This window comes from Piliocolobus tephrosceles, chromosome 2 (genome assembly GCF_002776525.5).
Source record: "Piliocolobus tephrosceles isolate RC106 chromosome 2, ASM277652v3, whole genome shotgun sequence".
NCBI lineage: Eukaryota > Metazoa > Chordata > Mammalia > Primates > Cercopithecidae > Piliocolobus > Piliocolobus tephrosceles.
In genome coordinates this window covers 856,023-868,722 of record NC_045435.1, presented here as the reverse complement: position 1 = coordinate 868,722, position 12,700 = coordinate 856,023, and the positions used below count along the sequence as shown (strand labels likewise).

General features: G+C 34.8%; 1 non-coding gene across 1 annotated transcript; it reads left to right on the top strand.

Annotated features, from left to right (window-relative positions):
* The first annotated feature begins 7,713 nt into the window (after nucleotides 1–7,713).
* Nucleotides 7,714–7,816, top strand: LOC111545405. Its single transcript, XR_002732439.1, has one exon. It is a non-coding gene; the product is annotated as a U6 spliceosomal RNA (small nuclear RNA).
* Nucleotides 7,817–12,700: the final 4,884 nt, after the last annotated feature.

Here is a 12,700-nt window from a genome sequence, read left to right as displayed (position 1 = left end):
GTTTTTTCGCATCTGCTCACTGATTCAAACACCAAGTTTCCATTTTCTCATCAACAAAGTGGTCAATAAAGAAGAAACCTCTTCCTCATAGTATAGTTAAGAGGATTAAATGCAGCAAATTATTCAAGAGCAGATGTACTCAAAAATACCTACCAGATATTCCCAATGCTCAATAAATATCAACTGCCTTTTTCTCCTTCTCTTTTTGTTCTAGCTGCAAAACAAAATATCATCTACAACTATTTCATTACAAGAAAAGATGAGACTCTCTGTTTACACAAAGACTTTTTCTACCTTAGAAAGTAAGCAAACTCACAGAGCAGTGCTAAACACAAATACCAGTTGTATAGGTGACAGAGAGCTGAAGTCAGTTCACTAAATCATGAGAGAATATAAAGTTTAATAAAGAGGAGTTTAATTGGAAACTGTAATACCTCAATCTGCTCCAACATCTTTTATTGGATCCTGATTATTATTGCCTCTGGCAGATAAGCTTTAGGTCACTCTGAATAAGGTGAAGTGTGCCACTAATTGTTACATTTGAACTCTTACCAGATTAGATAACCTATGCACATAACACATAATACATTTCAGGTCCCTTTTTTCTCTTTTCAGGGGATTATTTCTATCTAGGATGTTTTGATGTATTATTTTGAAATAAATTTTGCACAGGATAATATGTTCCCTAAGACTTTTTGTCAGGTGAAAGAAAGGAACACAGCCACACCAGACTAGTGGAAAGCAAGATGTAGTTAGCATCCACCTTCCTAAATGCAGGACCAACCCAATCTGTAGGTCAGTTACAGAACCGAAAATACTGTCTTTATTTAGGAAAAGTACCACTTTACATGAAAAAAAAAAAAAATCTGTCTTTAGAAGAACTGATCCATTAAAGAGGAATGAGAAAATGAACCAACACTTAGAATATAACAGGCTAGGCACAAAACTCTAATAGGAATTCTTATTCATATTTAACAGAAAAATGGGCTCATAGAGTTAAATGGAAGTCCGACAGCTGGCAAGTAAATAAACAAGGATTCAAACTTAGCAGGGTGTCTTTTCTGCCTTTCAAACATCCTTGATTCTACTCCTCCTTCCTGTTTTATGAGCAAAAGACTCAGAGGATTGTTGCTAGGATCAACTTAATAATGTATTGAGTAAAAGAAATGTGTTTTAAAACCTGAAGGATCAAGGTGTCTAGTAAACACATAGGCACACCCTGAGCCAGTTTTTCCATAGTAAAATGGAATGTTGCCAAAATAAAATTGGATGAAATTCTAAGAACCCTTTGGAGAGTTAAAATACTGTAATTTTATTGTTGTTGTTTTTGTTTTTGAGACAGAGTCTCGCTCTGTCACCCAGGCTAGAGTGCAGTGGTGTGATCTCAGCTCACTGCGACCCCAGCCTCCTGGATTCAAGTAATTCTCCTGCCTCAGCCTCCCGAGTAGCAGGGATTACAGGCACGCGCCACCACGCCCAGCTAATTTTTGTATTTTTAGTAGAGACGGGTTTTGCCATGTTGGCCAGGCTGGTCTTGAACTCCTGACCTAAGGCAATCCACCTGCCTTGGCCTACCAAAGTGCTGGGATTACAGCATAAGCCAATGTGCTCGGGATCTGTAATGTATTTTAATTGAATTTATGTTATTTACAGCAAAGAATCAGAAAGTCATGTGCCTTGAGACCCTTCTTTCTTCCCTTACTTATCCTCCTCACTTCCCTTTCACCTCTCTCCTAATCACATATTCCCATATGTGAAGACAGCTAAGTCCTTGAAACAAATTTTCAAGAAAATAAAAAAAGAGGGTGAAGAGGAGAATGTATAAAAGCTTCAGGCAGGAAGGAAATTGTATTCATAGCTAAGGGCAGCATTCTCAGAATTCTTTCAGAATTATAAAATATTCTTATTTATTTGATTTATAAGCTCCTTAAGGCCAGGGATGGTATCTAAAGACTCTTTGTATTCCCAGCAAGTAGCACAGAAAAAAAAAACAATTTAACAAATGTTTACTGTTCATAGACAATACATACACGGAGAGGGAGAGAAAGAGAGGGGAATGATGATTAATTTATAGTTAATTCTTTCACTGCAAGGATTTTGTTGCACCCCTCTTGTAGTAGTCTGTTCTCATGCTGCTAATAAGGACATACATGAGACTGGGTAATGTATAAAGGAAAGAAGTTTAATTGACTCACAGTTCAGTGAGACTGGGAGACCTCAGGAAACTTACAATTATGGCAAAAAGGGAAGCAAACATGTCCTTCTTCACATGGCAGCAGGAAGGAGAAGTGCCAAGCAAGAGGGGAAGAGCTCCTTAAAAAACCATCAGGTCTCGTGAGGACTCACTCACTATCACAAGAACAGCAGCATGGGTGTAGCCATCCCCATGATTCAATTACCTCCCACTGTGTCACTCCCACAACAGATGGGGATTATGGGAACTACAATCCAAAATAAAATTTGGGTGGGGACACAGCCAAACCTCTTGAGATTACTGAAACAACTACGGTGAGTTTCAAAAGCAGAAGTTTCATATTTTAACAGGGAAAGAAAAAAGAATTAAAAATTCAAATTAAGTGGCCAGTAAGTAGGAAGAAACCAGAAAATTAAGATGTAAACAAAGGCAAGGGAAAAAATTGTTTTAGGAAGAGAAAGGATAGAATCAGTTTCCTCAGTGAGGTCAAACATAATATGTAAGGAGGTGTCCAAAGGATTAAGCAACAAGGAGCACATTGATAAACATCAGAAGAAGTAAATTGATTCAGTCTTTCAATATGACTATAGTTTTGTTTCCTGAAAGAACATCTAAAATGTCTAAATTATCTCATGCTGATTTACATGAAAAATCAATTGCCCATAATAAATGCATTCATCCATTTGTACAAATAGAGCACTTGCTATCATTGTGCTGGACAGTGGGGATGAAGAATAGATAAATATTGTGAATGCTTACGCCACCATTCAACTACTTTACCATTTTTCTCAAACTCTGGTTTGCATCAAAATCACCTTCAGAGGCTTTTGGAAAATACATTTGGAAACCACATAATTTTCATTTGGATTTAGCACAAAACTGAGTGAATTTGAATTATACACTATAGGACCAAAGTATCTATATTTTTATAAACTTCAAAGGTAATTTTAATGCACATCAGTGTTTTAGACCCTAACATATTATTTCTCTAATAGCCATATTGTAAAGGTAAATCTGTGACTTTCATTTCTATTTCAGAAAGACGGAAAACTCAGATAACCTAAAAATTCTCAAGCTCTAACACCAAGAAATGCCAGGTAGAATATAATATCTTTTTGCTTCTGGTTAAAATGTAAAAGATGAAAAAAACCTTGGTTCTTGTGGTAACAATAAGAAAAACCTAGACCAAAGAAAAGTTAAAATTTTAATACGACTAAGGAAGATTAGATGCTTCAAAGAAGCCTTGATAAACCGGCATTGGTAACTACAGAATTCTTCCACACCTTGGTACAGGTATCTGGTTTAGTTACGGCAAATTGAAGTGAGAGGTGCTAAAGATGGAAAGATTTTATGGAAAATAGGAGAGGTCAGAATCACCTTGAATGATCATGTAACTGAATCGGAGTACAAAAAAGGCCCAAGCATGAAACAAATTGCTGGTTGGATAATTCTCTCTGCCAACAATACCCTCAAATTTGGCAAAAAGACCTGCAGTAAAGGAGGATCTGAAAACATGATCCTGTCCATTCTCAAAATGGCTGGATTTTTGAGTCCTAAAGGTGATGAATCTGAAGAATAACCAACATACTGGAAAATGCAGGCAACTCACTCCCAACTCAAATACTTACAAGCTAAAAGGGGGTTGAATTCAATATAATTATAGCTGTTACCCAGGCTTATCTCAACACAATATGCTAAGGACAATAAATGATAAGGACCTCATTCTAATCACATAACCTAAGAAAGGGATTTTATTCTCTGGACTTCAGAACAACCAATATGTTACTTCAATCTCAACTTTTGAATGGATGATATTTGGCATAAAAATCTTAAAAAGTGAAAGGTAGAAAAATTAAATTGAAACAACAAACATCTACTGATACAAGTAGAAAACAAATAGTAAGATGATAGAGTTGTACCAAAATCATACCATAACTATGTTAAAAGTTATTGGGAAAAAATTCCAAAACTAAATGCTGTTTATATGAGACATGCTTAAAATGTCTCCTGTAAACAGTATTCAGTTTTACACATTTAGATTTATAGATACTAATAGGTTAAAAAGAAGGGAAAAGATACTAAGGCAAACAATAATTATTAGAAAATTAAAGTAGCTATATCAATATACAAAATAGATGTTAAGACAAAAAAGTTACAAAAAATTACTCATTTGATGGTGACAAAAAGTTAATTTACCAAAAAAAGACAATACTAAAGAGGTATACACCTGCTAACACAACTTCAAAACATATGAAGCATTAATTGACAGTAAGGGGGCATACTCTTGCCAGTGGGCAAAGAAAGGGTTCAACTGAACTACAAGTTATTGCTTCTGCCAGACAATTTGGATTCCTTCTCTCCAAATTAGTATTTTTTGTAGTTCAGCATTATTAGTAATCATTTTCAGTAATTGTTCACAGTTAAATACCCTGCACAATATGCTAACTTCTCTTCTTTCCTGCCCAGGGTATTTAACAGTGAACAATAGGGGAAGTAGAGATGGTTTGAATAATGAGGACAGGGGCGAATACATGTGGAACCCAGGCAATCTTCTTGTATGACAACTGATACTCCTTTGCCCCACTGTAGCTGTAAATATACCTTTGGAGGAGCCCTGGGCTGAAAATGATTACCAAAGTTTCAGACCACTCTGAAAGGAAGAATCGAATCACACCAGGTAGTAAGCTACTGAGATCTAACAATGTGATAGGTGAATTTGAAATGAAGAATGGAAACTAAAAAGAAAAATATCAGGTTTAGACCCAATATCAACTGCAGATATTGGGGCTGTAGTTTGTTTCCCTAATATCCTTCTTCTAAATTTCACCTTAAAAATATTAAAGTTATGAATAAGTTAATCCCTGAATTTGTGTGGAAAAGCATTAGGCTGGTGCAAAAGTAGTTGCAGTTTTTGCTATTAAAAGTAATAAAAGAGCCCCCATAGAATTATCTTGTTCCTTTCTGCTATGTGAGAAATTAAGTAGAATTTGGGCTCTGGAAGAGGGCTCTTACTATAACCCAAACATGCTGACACCCCGATCTCGGACTTCCAGCCTCCCAAACTGTGGGAAATAAACCTGTATTGTTTATAAGCCACACAGTCTATTGCCATTCATTACAACAGCATCAAGACAGAAGGTGTAAAGAAACACGAGTGGCTGCAAAAAGTTGTTTTGTTTTTATTCAGGAGGTTTGGTCCTGCTAAAAGTTTTCTATTCTATATTACCTATAGTTCTCAATTATCTACTTTCCACTTTTCTCTGAGAAATAAAAGTTAGTATCTGATATGGTTGATATGGTTAGGCTTTGTGTCCCCACCCAAATCTCATCTTGAATTATAATTCCCATAATCCCCAGAATCACCACATGTCAAAGGAGAGAATATGTAGTGGTAATTGCATCATGGGGGCGGTTTCCTCCATGCTGTTCTCATGATAGTCAGTGAATTCTCACGAGACCTCATAGTTTTATAAGGGGCTCTTCCCACTTCGCTCAGCACTTCTCCTTCCTGCCCCCTTGTGAAGAAGGTGCCTTGCTTCCCCTTCACCTTCCACCATGATTGTTAAGTTTCCAGAGGCCTCCTCAGCCCTGCTGAACTGTAAGCCAACTAAATTTCTTTCCTGTATAAATTACTCACTCTTGTGCAGTTCTTTATATCCATATATAAATGGACTAATAAAGTATCCAAAATATTAAATACCAAAAAAAAAAATTAAAAGATATGCCAGATATTTCCACTGAGACTACAAAACACTGCCAAAAATCCTTTAAAGAAAATCTAAATAAATACAAAGATATGCATGATAATGTATCAGAAGATTCAATATTTACAGATACAATTTTCCTCAAATTGATCTGTAAAATTTTTTTTTAAGTTGGAGTCTCACTCTGTTGCCCAGTTTGGAGTGCAGTGGCATGATCATGGCTCACTGCAGTCTTGAACTCCTGGGCTCAGGTGATCCTCCCACCTCAGCCTCCCAAATACCTGGGACTACAAGTGCATGCCAATAGACCTAGCTAAATTTTTTGTTGTTATTATTATTATTATTATTACTTAGAGACTGGATCTAGCTATGTTACCAAGGCTGCTCTCAAACTTTTTTCTCAAGTGATACTTTCACCTCACCCTCCCGATTTACTGGGATTACAGGCATGAGCCACTGAGCCCAGCTTGATCTATAAAATCTTAATAGATGATTTTACTTATCATTCTAATATTTTACTTCAAAGGAGAAAGTCCTGAATTCAGACTTAGAAGATGACATTATTTAGACTACTTTTAGATAACAGTGGACTGAGAATCTCAAGAATTCTTTTCCAGTCATGAAGTAAACTACTGACTCAAGATGCAGTGGAACAAAAATTAATTTTATAGAAATGAATAAATTAAAGAGAGAAATTTAAATGTAATATTTGAAATATTTTGGTAATATTTATGTTTTATTTTTATGGCTCTATGAGAAAAATTTTTCTTCTCTTTAAGATATATCTAACCCACAATAGATTTTTTGTAAACAAAAATGAAAACTTTTACAGGAACTTTGATTCTCACTGACCCCTGGAAATGCAGACACCTTTACATACTCTCCTTACGATTCACAGAAGCATTCGTTATTTGCATAGATTCAATAAGTGCTTGATTTTTGCATTACTCTTTTTTATTACAAATGGTAAACCCCATATTAAGGAGGAATAATTCCAACTTCGTATGTAAAGTCAGTACCTACAAAGCCTTCTCAAGAATATTGGTCTGGTATTTGTGTTCATAAGTTCTCAGTCTACCAAGTGGTAAAAGGTTACTCAGCAGACCAGGAACTACAACAAAACTTGGGAATTGCTAGGAAAAGGAATTCATCTAATCTATAAATACTAGAGGTAAAATCTGGTAGAGAGAGTTTTGGGGCTTTGCTTCCTAGTTTCAAGATAGAAATGCAACATCTTAGTTCATTCAGATTGCTATAATAACAGACCATAAATGAGGTAGCTTATAAATAACAGAAATTTATTTCTCACAGTTCTGTAGGCTGAGAAGTCCAAAATCAAGGTGCTAGAAGATTTGTTGTCTGGTGAGGACATGATTGCTGGCTCATAGATAGTCATCTTCTTGTTGTGTCACTACATGGCAGAAGGGAAAACTCTGGTCTCTTTAGACCCTTATAAGGGCATTAATCCCATTCATGAGGACTGAATCATGACCCAGTCACCTCCCAAAGGCCTCACCTAATACCATTATTTATGGAGTTAGGATTTCAAGGTATAATTTTTTGGGCGGGGGATATTCGGTTCACAGCTAGCAGTTAATAAAGGACTTAAAAATTCCAATCCAAGAAGCCTTATAAATATTTCGGGATGAAATAAATCCTTTAGACTTAATAGTTACTGTATATTATACAACTCTAGATTTATGGAAAAAAATCAATGAGACACATGTAATTAACATCACAAGTGTTCCTAAATAAGTAATCTGACAATATCTGTTGGGACTTGACTTTTTTGTGTATGGTCAAGAATAAGCTTTAGTGACCGCTTTGGCAGCACATATACTAAAATTAAAAAGATAGATGATTTGCATAGCTCCTGTGAGTGGAAAACATGCAAATTTGTAAAGCATTCCATATTTTTTATTACCGCTAGACCAACCCTATGCTTGAGTCCGACGGGCGCAGTGACTCACGCCTGTAATCCCAGCGCTTTGGGAGGCCAAGGTAGGAGGATCACGAGGTCAGGAGATCAAGACCATCCTGGCTAACATGGTGAAACCCTGCCTCTACTAAAAAGACAAAAAATTAGCCGGGCGGGCACCTGTAGTCCCAGCTACTTGAGAGGCTGAGACAGGAGAATGGCATGAACCCGGGAGGCGGAGTTTGCAGTGAGTAAGCCGAGATCCCGCCACTGCACTCCAGTCCTCTGTATTAAAAAAAAGAAAAGAAAAGAAAAGAAAAGAAATGCTTGAGTCCTATACCTGAAAACAAAAAAGAATATCTACTATCATGAAAACACACAAAATGCACTTGAAGAAGATGGCAGATAGGAGGCAGGGCTAATGTGCATATCCCCTTTGGCAAAAACATAAAAGGAGACAAAGAAGGTCATTATTTAATGACAAAGGGATCAATTCAGTGAAAAGATGGATGCAACAATTATAAAGATATACATTCACCCAACACAAGACCATCCAGATATATACAGTAAATATTCTTAGAGCTAAAGAGAGAGATCCTACTTAAACAACAGTTGAGAACTTCAACATCTAGACAAAAATATCAATGAAGAAACACTGTACTTTAGACCAAATGGATCTAAAAGACATTTATAGAAAATTTCATCCAGCAGCTGCAGAATACACATTTTTCTCATCAGCACATGGAACATTCTCCAAGATAGACCATATGTTAGGTTACAAAGCAAGTCTCAACAAATTTTTAACAACTGAAAGCATGTCAAGTCTTTTCAAATCACAATAGAATAAAACTAGAAATCAACAACAAGAGGAACTTTGGAAACTGTACAGATACATGGAAATTGTAAAAACATGCTCCTGAACAACCATTGGGTCAATAAAGAAATTAAGAACAATTTTAAATTTTTAAAATTTCTTGACACAAATGAAAATGAAAACACAATATACCAAAACTTATGGGTTATAGCAATAGTAGCACAAGGAGGGAAGTTTATAGCAATAAATGCATAAATTAGAAAGTGGAAAGATTTCAAATAAACAACCTAAAAATTCACCTCAAGGAACTAGACAAGCAAGAACAAACTAAACTGAAAGTAGAAGGAAGAAAACAGTAAAGATAGGAGGAGAAGTAAATGAAATAGAGACAAAAAAAGCAATACAAATGATTAACAAAATGAAAAGTTGTATTTTGAAAAGATAGACAAAATCAATAAACCACTAGCTAGATTAACGAAAGAGAGAGAATCCAAATAAGTGAAATAAAAAAGGAGACATTATGACTGATACTATGGAAATTTAAAGCACCATTAAAAACTATTACAAACAACTACAAGCTAAATATTTAAAAACCTGGAAGGAATGGATAAATTTCTGGACATATGCAACTTCCCAATATTGAATCAGAAAGAAATAGAAAATCGGAACAGATTAGTAATGAGTAACAAGATTGAATCTGTACTAGGAAGTCTCCCAACAAAGAAAAGCTCAGGATTAGATGGCTTTACCACTGAATTCTACCAGACTTTTAAAGGACACCAACTCTCATACTATTCCCAAAAATTGAAGTGAAGAGAATTCTTCCTAACTCATTCTACAAGCCAGCATTGCCATGATACCAAAACCAGGCATGAACAAAACAGAAAAGAGGAAAGTACAGAGCAATATCCCTAATGTATATAGATGCAAATATCCTCACCAAAAGACTAGCAAGTCAAATTAACAGCATATTAAAAGAATTATACAAAATGAACAAGTGGAATTTATCTCAATATACAAGAACGGTTCAGCATATGTAAATTGATCAATGTGATACATCACTTCAACAGAATGATGGACAAAATCCATATGATCAGCTCAATAGATGCAGAAAAGGAATGTGACAAAATTCAACATCCTTTCATGATAAAAACCCTCAACAAATTAGGCATGGAAGGAACATATGTCTACATAATAAGAGCCATATAACACAAGTAAATAGCTAACATACTCCATGGTGAAAAGCTGAAAGTCTTTCCTCTGAGAACTTGAACAAGGCAGAGATGCCCACTTTACCACTCTTACTTAATATATTCCAATACTGGCAGCCTGAACAATTAGGCAAGATAAAGAAATAAAAGTCATCCAAATTGAAAAAAGAGGAAGTTAAATTATCCCTCTTTGCAGACAACATGATCTTATATGTAGAAAAGTCTAGAGACTTTTGCCAAAACCCTCTCAGAACTGATAAACAAGTTCAGTAAAGTTGCAGTCTACAAAATCAACATGCAAAAATCAGTAGAATTTTTATACACCTATAAGTAACTGAAAAAGAAATTAAGAAAGCAATCGCCTTTATAATATCTACCCAAAATACCTAAAAATAAATTTAACCAAGAGATGAAAGACCTCTATAATGAAAACTACAAAACACTGATGAAAAAAAATGAAGGCACAAACAAATGGAAAGACATCCTATGCTCATGGATTCGTAGAATTAATATTGTTAAAAATGACCATACTGTCTAAAGCAATGTTCAGATTCGGTGCAATCCCTATCAAAATATCAATGACATTCTTCATGATAATAGAAAGAACAATCCTAAAATTTGTGTGGAACCTCAAAGGACTCTGAATAGTGAAAGCAATACTGAGCAAGAGAAAAAAGCTGAACCAGAATAACATGGTCTTGGTATTAAAATAGGCACACAGAACAATGGAACAGAGTAAAGAACCCAGAAATAAATCCACATGTTTACAGTCAACTGATTTTTGACAAATGAAACAAGAACACACGCTGGGGAAAGGACATTTTCTTTAACAAATGGTACGGGGAAAACTGGATATCATTATGCAGAAGAATAAAACTAGATCCCTATCTTTCAATATGTACAAAAAATCAACTAAAAATAGATTAAACACTTAAACACAAAACACAAAACTATGAAACTACTAGAGGAAATAAACAGAAGAAACACTTCAGGACATTAGTCTAGGCAAAGATTTTATGCCTAAGGCTTTAAAAGTACAGACAACAAAAACAAAAATAATTAAATAGGACTGTATTAAATTGAAAATCTTCTGCACAACAAAGGAAACAATCAATAAAGTGAAAAGACAATCTATATAATGGGAATAAATATTTGCAAATTATTCATCTGACAAGGGACTAATACCCAGAATATACAAGGAACCCAAACAACTCAATAGCAAAAAATAAAAATAAAAAGTCACTTTAAAAAGTGGGCAAAGGAACTGAATAGACATTTCTCAAAAGAAAACATACAAATAACCAACAAACATTAAAAAAAAAGTTCAACGTCATTTTCAGGGAAAAACAAATCAATAGTTTTCTTGTTTTCACATATGAGTGAGAATATGTGGTATTTATCTCTCTGTGCCTGACATACTTTGCTTAACATAATGTCTTCCAGGCTCAATATCATCTCACCCCAGTTAGAATAGCTATTAACAAAAAGATAGAAAATAAGAAATGCTGGTGAGAATGCATAGAAAATGGAGCTCATACACCGTTGGTGGAAATGTAAATTTATACAGCATTGTGGAAAACAGTATGGTAGTTTCTCAAAAAACTGAAAATGTAACTGCCATATGATCCAGCAATCCCACTTCTGGATATTTATTCAAAGGAAAATATATCTGTATCGCAGAGGGATATCTGCAACACCATGTTTATTACAGTACTTAACATACATAATAGCTAAGATATGCAATCCACCTAAATGTTCATTGATGGATTAGTGGATAAACAAAGTGTGGCAATATATACACAATGGAATACTGTTCAGCCATAAAAAAGAATAAAATCCTGTCAAGTGTGGCAACATGGGTAAGCCTGATGAACATTATGATAAGTAAAGTATGTCAGGCACAGAGAGATAAATACCACATGTTCTCACTCATATGTGAAAACAAGAAAACTGTTTTGAGTCCATGGAAGTATAGAGTACAACTGAGTATTAGAGGCTGGGAAGGGTAAGGAGGAGGAGAGAATGGGGAGAGATTGTTTAAAAGATATCAAATTACAGCTAGATTAAAAAATGAGTCTGGTGCTCTGGAGCACTTACAGTATATATGGTTAATAATAATTTATTACGTATTTTCAAAAAGCTAGCTTGAGAGGATTTTGAATGTTCACAACACCAAGAAATAGTAAATGTTTGAGGGGTTGAATATGCTAATTACCCTCTTTGATAATTACATGATGTATAAAAGTATCAAAATACCACTCTGAATCCTACAAATAGGTATAATTATTATACATCAACTAAAACTAAAAGGGAAAAAATAATAATCTTTAAAGATTATTGATGGTCCTAGGGGATCAGAGAGGGAAATACTGCTGGAAAGAAAATGTCCAAGACTTGAAAATAGACCAAAGAGTGTGCCAGGGATTTTTTTAATGGAGTACTAGGCATTGCCTAATAGACCCCCTAAAAATTATTTGACTCTACAGGGGCATGAAACTCTCATCTTTCTATTGACTGGGTAATTATGTAACTCCATAGAGGCAGCGATTAACTTGTAGAAAACCAATAGCCTTTAAAATGATTCTTAGCAATAAAATGATCTCGGTTCATCATAATGAAAATGAATTTTGTTCAGTAGAGAATATAAACCTCTACACAATTAGTTCTCTGTATCTACAGGTTCCATATCAGTGGATTCAACCAACTACAAACAGAAAATATTTTTAAAATAAAAAATAATACAACCATAAAATAATATTTATTTTATTCAAAAAATATAGTATAACAACTATTTGTAGAGCATCTACATTGTATTGGGTATTGTAAGTAATGTAAATATGATTTAAAGTATATGGAAGG